The sequence below is a fragment of the Miscanthus floridulus genome, chromosome 18, assembly GCF_019320115.1.
Source record: "Miscanthus floridulus cultivar M001 chromosome 18, ASM1932011v1, whole genome shotgun sequence".
NCBI lineage: Eukaryota > Viridiplantae > Streptophyta > Magnoliopsida > Poales > Poaceae > Miscanthus > Miscanthus floridulus.
Genome location: NC_089597.1, coordinates 126,219,889 through 126,230,711, shown reverse-complemented (window position 1 = coordinate 126,230,711; position 10,823 = coordinate 126,219,889).

The following is a 10,823-nucleotide window of genomic DNA, read 5'->3' as shown; positions in this document are numbered from 1 at the left end:
TGTTTCTCTCTAACTACCTAAATGTAGAGTTTCTTTCGTCCGGACTTATATATATAACCTATGCTCATACGAATTAGAATAGCTCTTGTCTAGCGCGATACGGAGTTCGATTCCAAAACATATTGGGTTGTGTATGTTACCTGGACTCATAAGCCGTGCTTACATGTGTTAGAACAACTCGCATCTAACTCCAATTTTCTAATAACGAGCTAAAATTTCTCCGGATTTTTTTGGTCTGATCTTTTTAACTACTTGAGGATGTTTGAAAATCGAATAAAAAATTGCTTCGAAAGGCTGCTTGTTTATGGATAAAATAATCCATGAAGGCTTAAATGTGTTGTATACGTGCTACTATGCTTTTTATTGGTGTGTCCGCCGTCGTCTGATACTTCTGGGATCGGACTCTCCTCGTTCAAGATGATGCCTCCTCTCTTTGTTTGAATTCTTATCTGATCCGGTCTGAAACATCTTTTTCTCTTCCGCTCCTAGGAATCCTATTTCAATTTTCATCTTTTAGCAAATGATGTAACAATGTTCTCTGATGAATAAAGTTTGCCGAGAAGGCTTTTTCAACAAAAAAAACTCTTCTTTTCTTTTTTCATTAATTTATTTTTCAATTCCTTTTCTATGGATTTGTTTTTTTTTTGTTTCTCAGCTCCTTGGGTCTGGTTTAATACCGTGCCAGCCTTTTTTTTTTCAGTAGATTTGTTTTTTCAGTAACTCCCGTTGTAATTTTGTTCTTCTGTTTTTTCTCTCATATAAACATATAAAAACAACTGATAACTGCTTCTCTTATAAATGTAAAAAATAAATAATAACTACACAACCTTATGAGCCTTGAACCGTTGCCCTTCTATAGTTCTATATTTCAAGGACTAAAGATTCACACTACTAAGTTAATGACGTGCCGATGTAGTTATGATTAGAAACAAAAGTTATTAAAATCTGGATGAATCGATGGTCCAACTAAGCAAACAGTTACATAGTATGAAAAGTTATAATATATATATATATCATAAATATTTTTTATACTTCTTTTCTCTATTGCAATACACGGGCATATTTGCTTAATATTAAAGAGCCAAAATTTCTATTCCCCGCGCCTACTGGTATTTTCGAACCGTCCACAATTCCTTGTAAATTTTTTGGGTCCCAGATTTTTCCGGAGCCTTCTCGCATGCCTAGCTCACTAGACTTGCGCATTTCGCTCCGTGCTCCTCAAAGTCCGCTATATCGGCTGGCCAGTGGCGGATGCAGAACAAGATTGAAGGAGGGGCTGGTCTCTTCTTCTTCCTCTCTTTCTCTATTTTTCTTCTTTCCTCCACCTCTTCTTCTCCCTCACCCTCCCCATATTTCCATCGGCCCCCCCTTAGATCCGCCCCTGCGGCCGGCCTTGCACGCCACACCATGCCCGTGCCAGCTTGTTGATCGGCTTAGCGCCATCACCACGCCGCGCAATCGCGCGCGCAGGTTCCGAGCCTGCTATGCGTGCACCAGGACTCTCTGGGTCACGCCAGCTGCACGTGCCCTTCCACCTGCGGACCCTGCATTGCGCTTCATATTAGAGAGAGCATAACCGAGCCTGCCTGCCGCATCCACTCTTCGCTCCACCTCCGCCCGCCGTGCCGTCACACGTGTGACATTTGAGGAAGATGACAGGTTGGAGAGAGAGAAAGGAAATGGGGCACATATGAGTTAAAAAAGAGAGTAAATTTGGTTCCTAAACTTGTCCTATATTTTTAAATACAATGCATAGACAAAGGTATTCTTAATTCCGGAGCCTACTGGCTATGTATTGTCTGTACTAGCAAAAACAACTACTACATAATATCTTGTAGCAACACTGTAACCCACTAGCTTTTGTGGATGACATTAGCTAGGTTTTGTAGATAAATGAACACAGTCCCATTCAGTACTTCCGTGCATAAGGAGAGACAGATTTGTTGTACGACTAAGAAAGGCGACGAACATCGAGCCGCTGTCGATGAAACCGCTAGCGTGTGCAATGGAGAACCACCCGTGGTCCATGCACGACTATTCTGGTGAAGATGGACGACTAACCCGTGTGTTTGTAAGATTCTGTTGGGAATTTAACTTCATCACAAAACTCAGCCTCAAACTTTGGAGCTAAAATTCTTAAGACCCCATAACAAAATCTGTTTGCAGGAAAAAGAAAAGCAAAGATGAAAAGTTTAACTTCGCGAGAAAAAGGGAAGCTAAGACAACATTTCAACTTCGCATGAAGAAATTTGACTTCGCCAAGAAAAAGGAGAAACCAAGATAAAGAAGTCAAGACCAAAGCGAAGATAGAAGTTTGACTTCGTGGGCAAAAGTTTGGCTTCGCTGATTGACGAAAACAAAAGCAGAGCAAAATCTACTAAGACAAAAAGATAGAATTCCCCAGAAGAATGATGGCCAAATAGAAGAATGAAGACCGAAGTAGTGTAAAATGACCACTTCGCCCTTATAGTTGAAAAGGGTGGTAAATATTTGAGTTAGGGGTAAAATAGCCATTTTATGTAAGATACGAAGATTGGGGCCCTATAAATACCCCCACTGACATGTACAGTACGATCATGAAATGAATACAAATTTGTCTTGTCTTCAAACTAATTTTGATGCTTGAGTAATTTTTTACTCAACATCTGGTGCCCACCGTTTGTGTGTGCTCGAAAACTCTCACGACCACGCGAAGCTAATGGCAGACCTAACAATAAAGTTACCACTAGGGTAACCGAAGATGACCAACCAACAGTCGAAGACCAAAGTCTCGAAAAAGATACACCTCAAGATCCAAGTCCTTCAAAAGCAAGTGAAGCTGAAGAACAAAGACTCGAAGAATTAGAAGAACAAGTGCTGAGAAAACAAAAAGAACTTGAAGAATGCCGCACAAGAGCAAGAGAAAAGTCTCTCAAACAAAGAATAGAAGAAGTCGAAGCCTCCCTCCGTGAACTAAATGAACAACTCCAAAATGCAAGCCACGAAGTTATACATTTAGATGAACCAAACTCAGCAACAAAAGCTTCTCAAGAGAAAAATTCCCAAAAGTCATTCATATCAATTGACACAACCTCGCCCTTGTCAATAAACTTGCAGCTAGCACAATGGCCTTTGGGGTACAAATTTAACATGATACCAACTTTCGATGGCCAATCTGACCCGAGGCAATTCTTGATGAGTTTTGAAGCTGCAGTAATTTCTAGAGGTGGCGATGAAACAACGTTGGTAAAATCTCTTGTCATGACAGTTAAAGGACCAACACAACGATGGTACTCTTCACTGAAAGCAAAATCCATATATTCATGGGATCAACTTAAAGCAAACTTGCTTGTTGACTTTCAAGAATTTCAACCAGCTAGTCTCACAGACATAGATCTCTTCAATTGCAAGTAGCAAATCAAAGAGCCCCTGAGCCAGTACTTCAAAAGATTCATTCAAATCAAGACATAAATTCCAAATATCCCAGACGAAGTGGTAATAATAGCCGCAATTAAAGGGCTTCGAGTAGGCCAATGTGCTTCTCATCTTGCTCGAGAAAAACCAAGCACAGTTGCTGAGCTTTACGAAGTCATTCAAAAATATTGTAAGTCAGATGATGATTACAGAAAAAGAATTGAAGAAGAAAACAACTGCAGGGCTCAAATCAAGCAAAGCAATAACAACTTCCATCCTCTAAGACCAAACAACTATGAGCGAAGGCCATTTACACCGCATAATCAAGTCAATCAAATTGAGAATGATAACAATTCAACAACTGAAAGCGATTAAGCTTACCAAAACCAATATAACCAGCGAAGTCAATTCAATGAAAGAACATTTGAAAGAGGAGGCCTAAGCGCAAGAGGAAGAGGAGGAAGAGGAAGAGGAAGAGGAAGAGGCAGAGCACCTTTAAAACCTAAAGATATGTACTGCATTATTCATGGCAAAGGGGCTGGACTTACATCTAAAATGTGTCCCAAAGTTAAGAAAAGCATCGAATAAGCCCAAGAAGAAAATTGGGCATCAAGCCAATCAAAAGTTGTCAACCATGTGAGGCAAGAACAGCAAAGTTCTCATCAAACTTATTACCCAATGCACTATGGGCATGCCCAAGCATTACTTCTAGGGCCACCCACTGCATACAGCTATGAACCACTAGCAATGTATCATCCCATGCAAAATCAATGGAGACAAAATCAATCTCAGCAATCCTATGTTCAATCAACACAACCCAAAGCTTCAGTTGCAAACAATAACCCACAAAACAGCTAGGACAAGCAAGAGAACAACTCTCCATCAGTCTCAGCGGTGAACAATAATGCAATCATCCCAAGTAGAGGAAGAATATTGACAATCACAGGTGGAAATAGCATGGACCTTGAAAATAACAGTCAAAGAAGAAACTACTTCCAAAGAGTAAATTCAATTTCAATGGAAGGCCCATACAAGAAGACAAGATGGTCTCATTTACCAATCACATTTTCAGAAGAAGACCTTCAACTCAAAGATTACCCACATATGGATGCTATGGTAATCGAAGCAAACATTGATGGATGGGCAGTCTCAAAAAGATTGGTTGATGCAGGCAGCTCCGATGACATTATATTCACATCAACAATTGACGCCATGAAAATTGATCACAAAATGTTAAGAAGAGCTGAACATCCACTTTATGGCTTCGGCGGAAAAAAGATCCACTCAATTGGAAGAATAATTTTGCCAGTTTCTTTTAGAACATTAAGCAACGCAAGAACAGAACAAATAGCATTTGATGTGGTTGACATATACTATCCATACAACGCACTTTTCGAAAGAGGAACTTTAAATGCATTCGAGGATGTCATAAGTTACTCACTTATGTATGAAGATGCTAACAATAAATGGAGTAATAACAGTACACGGAGACCAAACTAAGGCAAGAAACATTGAAAAAGAATACACTCCAGGACAAAAGAATGTTCACGCAATTGTTGAAGAAGAAAAAGAAGAAACAGAAAATGCGAAGCCTCAAATCAAAGCTCAAACTTGTGAAGAAACAAAAAAGTACCTCTTGATCCATTAGTCCCAGACAAACAAGTCATCATTGGTACTAGACTTTCTCAAGAAGAAGAGGACAAACTTGTGGAATTTCTTCAAAGCAACAAAGATATATTCGCTTGGTCATCCAATGATCTAGGAGGAGTTAGCAGAGATATAATTGAACACAAACTAGACATCGATCCAAAAGTCAGACCAAGAAAGAAAAAGTTGAGAAAATTAGCTAAAGACAGAGTTCAGGCTGCCAAAGCTGAAGTTCAAAGATTGCTCGATGCAAAAGTTATAAGAGAAGTTCAATTCACAACTTGGCTAGCAAACATTGTCGTAGTCAAAAACAAGAATGGAAAATGGCGAATGTGCATTGATTTCACAGATCTCAATAAAGCATACCCAAAAGATAATTTTCCAGTACCAAGAATTGACATGTTAGTCGATTAAGCAGCCTGAAGTGAAATGCTAAGTTTTTTGGATTGTTTTTCTGGCTATCATCAAATTTGGATGAGAAAAGAAGATGAAGAATTCACAAGTTTTATCACCCCATTCGGGACCTACTGTTTTGTAGGAATGGCAGAGGGGTTTCGCAATGCTGGCACAATATTTGTTAGAATGACTTCAACAGTGCTACACAAGAAAATTGGCAAAAATCTACTCACCTATGTTGATGACATAGTTGTCAAAAGCAAGAAAAGAGGAAACCACATTGAAGATCTCCAAGAAACATTTACAAACATGAGGAAAGCAAATTTAAAGTTGAATCTTGAAAAGTGCACCTTCAGAGTCCAAAAGGGCAAAATTCTAGGCTACATTGTATCAACAAAAGGAATAGATTCAAACCCAGACAAAGTCCAGGCAATCCTAAACATGGAACTTCCTAAAAATATAAAGGACGTCCAAAAATTAACCGGAAGGCTTGCCGCCTTAAATAGGTTCATTTCAAAATCAGTAGAGCGAAGCCTGCCAATATTTTAAGCACTCAAAGGAATAAAAAGGGACTTCACATGGGGACCTTCGCAAAAGCATGCATTTGAAGAAATAAAAAGCTACTTGTCAAAGCCAAACACACTAACCACACCAACCCCAGGGGCCGAATTACTTCTATATGTTTCAGCAACAGATAGTGCAGTAAGTGCAGTTTTAGTTGAAGAACAGGAAAATGAACACACAAAAAGACAAGTTCTAGTATACTTTGTCTCAGAAGCTATGTCTGGCTCAAAAATGTATTACTCAGAGATTGAAAAAATAGCATATGCAGTTTTAACAGTAGCAAGAAAATTGAAACATTATTTTTAGGCTCACAAAATCAAAGTACCAATAAATTATCCACTGAAAGAAGTCTTGCAAAGCTGTAGATCATCCGAAAGATTGGGAAAATGGGCAGTAGAGCTATCTCAGCATTACATCGAATTTGAAAAAAGAACATCAATAAAATCCCAAGTCTTAGTAGACTTCGTGGCAGATTGGACTCTGTCTCAGAATCAAAGCAAAGACAAAAAACAACCAGACTGGATAATATATTACGATGGAGCATGGGGCTTCGCAGGAGCTGGGGTAGCAGCAATAAGGTCAAAATGAGATACTCTGCAAGACTCGAATTTCAATGTACCAATAATATTGCTGAATATGAAGCCATTTTACTCGGACTCAGGAAAGCAAGAGTAATGGGGATCCAAAGACTAATAATCAAAATAGACTCACAAGTTGTAGCTGGACACATTGAAAAAGATTACAAGACAAGAGATCCAGAGCTAGCAAAATACTTGCAATTTCTAAGAGAACAAGAAAAATATTTTGAAGGCTTCACAGTAAAAAATATCTCAAGAACAGACAACTCAGAAGCTGACGAAATTGCAAAAGCTGTAGCTCAAAACACAAGTTTGCCTCGAGATGTTTTCTTCCAAGTACTAACCCATGCATCTATCAAGGCAAAGCAAGAAGTCCCAAGAGAAGTTCATATAATACAAAGCGAAGATTGGAGAGCACCAATCATGGCATACCTTTGCGGGCATTATGAACCAGAAGATAAAGTTAACGAAGTCAGAATGAAACACAGAACAAGAAATTACAAAATCATCAACAATCAATTGTACAAGCAAGGAATTTGTGAACCACTTCTCAAATGCATATCAACAGAAGAAGGAAAAGAATTGCTATCAGAAATACATGAGGGGATTTGTGGTACACATCTAGGGGCTAGAGCCATGGCAGAGAAAGCATTCCGATAAGGATTTTATTGGCCTTTCGCACAAAGTGACAGCAAAAAATAGTCAAATCTTGTCACAATTGTCAAATGTCTACCAGCAAAATAAGAGCTCCAATAACAAACTTACAAACAATAGAACCAACTTGGCCATTTGCAAGATGGGGAATTGACATAATAGGCAAATTACCCCTATCTCAAGGAAATTTACAATACGCAGTTGTGGCAGTGGAATATTTCACAAAGTGGATTGAAGCTAAGCCAGCAACAAATATGTCTTCATTCACAATGAAGAAATTTTATGGCAAAGCATCATATGCCGTTTTGGAGTCCCAAGACACATTACAGTAGACAATGGGACTCAATTTGATAGTCAAGATTTCAGAGATTATTGTCAGAACATGGGAATTCAACTATGGTTTGCCTCAGTCAGACACCCGCAGTCAAATGGGGTAGTTGAAAGAGCAAATGGAATCATATGCACTAGAATTTCAAAATGCCTAGTGGGGCTTCCCAAGGGAACATGGGTTGACGAATTACCAAAGTTGTCTAGGCACACAATACAACAGTATCAAGATCAACAAATTTTACACCATTCAAGTTGTTGTACGGAGAAGAAGCAATGACACCCGAAGAAATAAAATTTCAAGGCCCAAGAACAAACATCCAAATAATTGAAGAAGAAGAGCAAGTAACAAGGAAGGATTTGCTCGAAGAAGAAAGAGTGAAAGCAATCTAGAACCTCGAGAAGTACTATAAAGAAATAAATAATTGGTACAACAAGAAAGTAAGACCAAGACAATTATCACCAGGCGACTTTGTTCTGAAAAGAAAAAGAAATGAAGACTGAGTTGGTAAGTTTCAACAGAAATGGGAAGGGCCATATCTTATCACAAGAACAAACAAATTAGGAGCATTTCACTTGGCAAACATAAATGGAGAAGAAATTGACCACACCTAGAACATTGAGGCTCTACGGAGATACTACCCTTAGACTACAAATTTTGTTACAAATTCTATGATAGAAGTAGGCTAGTTTTTACATTCCAAAGTTTCAAGACAAATGTAAACGAGCTGCACTCTTTTTCCACTCAGGGGAAGCCCTTCACAGGGTGAGTGGTTTTTTAACGAGGCAGTCTCTATTGTAAATTCTCATCAAATATAAATGATATACCATTCCCCTAAAAAAATTTCGAATACAACAAAACAAACAAAAGCCAAAGAGTATACACATAAATACTCAAATATTGGCTAAAGTAAAACTAAAATAGATAGCACCATTTTTTGAGCAAGAAAAAAATAATGCTAACCTATCCAAAATATAACTGTTCATTTACTTTTTAGTTTTTCAAATTCACTAAGGTGAATTATGACTTCTAAAGCGAAGTCTACGTGTTACCTTCGCAAAAAAGTGAGGGGATGACATTTTTTAAAATTCACTAAGGTAAATTATGACTTCAAAAGCGAAGTCTATGCGTTGCCTTCGTAAAAAAGTGAGGGGACGACGTTTTTCAAATTCACTAAGGTGAATTATGACTTCAAAAGCAAAGTTTAAGCGTTGCCTTCGTAAAAAAGTGAGCGGACAACATTTTTCAAATTCACTAAGGTGAATTATGACTTCTAAAGCGAAGTCTACGCGTTGCGTTCGCAAAAAAAGTGAGGGGATGGTGTTTTTCAAATTCACTAAGGTGAATTATGACTTCCAAGCGAAGTCTACGCGTTGCCTTCGCTTGCCTTCGCAAAAAAGTGAGGGGACGGTGTTTTTCAAATTCACTAAGATGAATTATGACTTTCAAGCGAAGTCTATGCGTTGCCTTCGCTAAGAAGTAAGGGGACGATGTTTTTTAAATTCACTAAGGGAAAATTTGACTTCTAAGCGAAGTCTACACTTTGCTCACAAAAATTCATATATCAGTATAAAAGTATGCAAAATTCAATTCCATCATCAAACTGAATAATTTATTACATATCAATAAGAGTAGTTTACAACAAAGTTACAATCAGTCACTTTCCAAAGCTACATTAGTTGCAGCTTCACTAATCAAGTCTTCAACAACCCTATCCAACATATGATCAACTTTACATCGTAGAAAATCTTCACAAACATAGCTCAGTGAAGCACTCAAACATGATGACTGGAAAAAATACAAAGTATCAAATTACTTTCCATTCCAACCAAATTACACAAGAAATGGGAAAGAGTTAAAACAAACTACCTGAGAAAATTTGCTGAAGTCAACAATTCGCGGCAAACAAGATTTCTCGTTCTCAGCAATAAGATTTTTAGATTCAAAATCTAGAAATAGCACATATCATCAGCACAAAGAAACACGATGACCAAAAAATAGAGTATCATATCTAAACGCTTACGTTCAACAAATGTATCAAACGTAGGTTCACCTCATTAGTTGCATACTCCAACCACAACGAAGGTTCAACGACAAAGTTGTCTTTACACATTAACAACGGCATAACACCAATTTCATCCTGCTCATTTTAATATTTACAAATGTCAAAAGTTTTTAAACCTCACCTCTCACCTAAAAATCTAAAAAAAACTACGAAGACAACTAAAATGGATGATCACCAACATCATCATCCCTTGCACTTTGTTCCTCACGCTTATCCTGTTCTTTCTGCTCCCTCTCATCAGCAGCAATTTCCTTCTCAAGTTGCTACAAAAAGAAAACCAAATGTTAGTTTTTTTAAAAAAGAGAAGCAAACAAAAAAAAGAGAGAAAAGAAACTTCAATTTAACCTTTTCCATCTTCTTCTTCGCTTTCATAAAAGCATTCTCTCTGCCACCCAAATTCCAATATTGATTAAAATATTTCTTGCAAAGCAATTGAGTCCGAGAAGAAACTTGACTCAACGATTCCACAGAAGGAAACTTATAATCTTTATCCAATATTTGCTCATACAAGGAATCTTTTGCCTCTTTCATCAAATGAAAAAGTGCGCGTGTTGCATACACACAACTCAAAACAGCACTAATCTGAATAACAGTTGGCAAATCCTCATATTGGCGGCACAACCAAGCAAAGAATGGATCAAATTCACCAAGCTCCCAGCAAGGATCTTCTGGCTTCACACCAAATTTGTCATAGCAATTTCTGCAAAGCTCCCATAGATGATTACATTTGTCATAAAATTTTTGATCCTTCTCAGCAGACTTCTTCTCAAGATAATTCTTCTCCTTCACAATCTTATCAAAATCTTTTTTTCAAATTATCAAAATCTTTAGTCTTTGCCTCAAGTCTGGCTCCAACAAAGATACATTTTGATTCCATATCATGAAGAGCTTCAACTGTCTCTATTCTCTCTTTCTCTTTACCAGCGAGATAGACTTCAAAGATTTAATTTCTTCAAGCAAACTTTTTTTTGCGAAGTGCCGCATTCTTCACGTCTTCTTCAAGAGATTTACGCAAACTCCTTTGCAAAAGAGCGTTCTACAAAATATAACATCAAAACATTCATATGCATATACGAAGTCAAAAACATACAAACCAGCACTTGTAAGTCAACATAAGAAGTTAAGCCAAATTTGCATACGAAGCCAGACAAAAATATACACACCTTGTAAATCATGGTAACACTCGTATTCGCCAACT